Consider the following 3017-nt stretch of genomic DNA (forward strand, 5'->3'; position numbering starts at 1 on the left):
GTGGCTCCCATTACAAGAAACTCCCCCAGAGGTCTGGCCAATCCTTCTGGGAATTGTCCTGCAGTCTGAAACTCCTCCTGTTCAATCCTTTTTCCCTCTTTCCTTCTCTCTCTTTTGCAGATATCAGACCTGCACATCTAGTCCTATTTTGGTGTCTGCTTCTTAATGCACTGTAGTTAACTTTTGAGGGGTGGGAGATGTAGGAGGTTTGGAGCCAGAATTCTTATTTCGAGCCATGTAAACTTATTATATATTCAAAATTAAATTAAAAATACTCCCTAGCAATGTTTATCAAAGTGTTATTTTAGTATCCCTGCAATAGTCATCTGTCCTGAGCCCTACCCCTGGTCCACTGGAAAAGTATATCCATAGGGGATCTAGGAATCTGCATTTAAAGGTCTCCAGGTTGACTGAAAACACGCTGAAAGGACTAGAGGGTTAAACTATAAGATGAGCATTAAGTGGACCAAAATTTAAACATGTAAGGTGAACTGAAAGAACAGGAATGGCCATCATACTTACACATCCATTAAATGGTGCAACTCATCGAAACAAAGAACATTTGGATTGGGAAATTTAAAAACTAGAAAGCAGGATTAAGCAGCCAAACGCAGCTTTTCCAAGCTTTTTTCAGGGCAGAGGGAACAATACTCAAAAGACACTAGGTATTCTGGTCCCAATGATAAATCCAACTCTTCCGTAAGAATGGCTCAGGATGTCTTCTTGCTGCCATTAAACATTAAATAACCTCATTCCATTTATTTGATATTCAGCCCACCAAACAACTTTGTAATAATAATTTGGGTTCCCACATGGTTCACTCTATAGGAAAAGACTGATAATTACTAAAGAAAAACTTTATTATATTCTGTAAGAGTATAGAAAACACTATTTAACACATAATTTAATTCATTCAATATGCCATTCTTTTTACTTACTATCCATTTCTAGAAATGCTTATATTTACTTTATTTTCATTCTCCTCTAATTACCTGACCTGTGATGTTTCAATCAAAAATCAACTCTAGAAAGTCCTTGCTTATAGCTTTATTATCAACCTTATTTTACCAAAATAGTCCATTGAAATCCAGGTTTTTTAATTAGAAATGCCAAGGACTTCTATTTCTATTAAAGAATGTAAGCCCACATAGTTAACTGGGGTATTAGAACTATTGTTTCAAAGGGTACATTATTTTCAATTATCTGGTATCATTGCCAGGAGGTCACAAAAAGAATGGTAGGCACTATTTTAAAGGGTCTCTTCTCATGGGATATTTTAAATCAAATGGCTAGTGACATTTTATTATATGGTCTTCATTCAATGGGCTGCCCTTAGTTAGCTATTGCATCTGCTCACAAATATCCAATTAATGGTCATTTTTCTAGTTGGCTTTCTGGAATAACTAGTACAGTTCAGGTGTCTAGACACTCAGCTTTAACTTGCAATTTCAACTTTTCTCTATAATTTAAAACATTGGTGCTGCAATATATTGCTCTTTGGTGTAACAAAAATAATTATATTAATGATTTCTTGAGCTATTATATCAAATCTTCAGAGGCTTTATATGACCTTGTTTCCTCTAGAAATAAGTTAAAATAAAAATGATAGAGCTTTATTATATAATCGAATTGGGAAAAAGGAAAGGTGAGAGAAGAGAGGGAAAAAGATCTCAATATACTTTAAGTATGCATTTCATTCTGAATATGTGAAACGAAACTCCTGTGTAGAATAGAATTCCTATGAAAGTACTGTTCTCATTATGTCTTCAGTTTGTATGCAAGCCTCAGCTGTGTTATTTTATTGCCATTTTCAGCATGAATTCGAGAGAGAATGAAAGGATAGAAACTCAAACAGAATGACTAAACTGCAATACAAAGATAATGAACTCCAATGCAACAGGACAGCAAATTAGAAGGCTGGGAAGTTGTTAGCCAGCAAAAAGAAAAAGAGCTTTATTTCCACACTTTTGAAGCATTCTTTGGAAACCAGAAAAATCTAGCAATGCAGTTAACCCAGTTACTGTCCGTGCAATTCTACTTTCAAAAGAAAGCCAGGCTAACATTTTTAAACAGCAATTACATTTTATGAAAAGAGAAAAAGGGGGAGTGAGGGGAACATCAAAATTCCCAAAAGCATGAAGGGATGACAAACCAACCAATCAGAAAACAGTTTAAGATGTCCATTCACTTCACCTCATCTTTTTGAAATAAGCATTTCCAGGCTTTAGCACCCTCCACTTTATCAGCCTGACAAGGACCTGGGGGGATATCAGCAGTTGCTGCCAAGGGGATTCATATGCTAAAATGAAGTAAACCATGGACCACCCCTGCAGTCGGGAAACAAACGTAGTTTAACTTTCTTTTATGCCTTCTTAGGTGACTCATCAGGACTCAGAGAGGATGGGTCACCTTGAGTTTATCCTAGAAGAGTTTCTCTACAATAAGTTTTAAGATTCCAAGGCATTAAATTAAGACCAAGATTCTTCTGAGTTATGGCTGTCATGACGCACTGGTGATTGATTGTAAGCGGAGCATCCCAAAACAACAACAAATAAACCAAACTCTGGGGTGGCCTTTCAAAGCTGTAAAATCCAAATCAGAGAAGACTGAATATTTCAAATGATTTTTTTGAGTTCCCAAATAATTTTCTTGAAGAAAAAAATCTTCAAAATTCATAAGATGATCTTACTATATACTCCAACTAAGATTTTAAATCTGATCAAATACAGTTAATGAAGAAAATTACTTTTTATATTTATTTTCTTATTACCATAAAGGTGTTTTGAGGAAAGTATTTATGAAACCTCTTTTTTTGTTGTCTTTCTAAACCGGCAAGCTAAACATGTTCCATTTATTTTTAAATGAAGTGAAAATTAGCCAGGTGTGTTAGATAAGCTTTCTATACACAGGTCTAAATATTGACAAAGGAAGATGTGTCACTGGAAAAATCATCAGTCTGGCAATTATCACGTTAGCATGTTAAGTGGAAAAAGATGTGAAACTTCCAAATGTGTCAA

The sequence above is a fragment of the Pteropus vampyrus genome, unplaced genomic scaffold, assembly GCF_000151845.1.
Source record: "Pteropus vampyrus isolate Shadow unplaced genomic scaffold, Pvam_2.0 Scaffold297, whole genome shotgun sequence".
Lineage (NCBI taxonomy): Eukaryota > Metazoa > Chordata > Mammalia > Chiroptera > Pteropodidae > Pteropus > Pteropus vampyrus.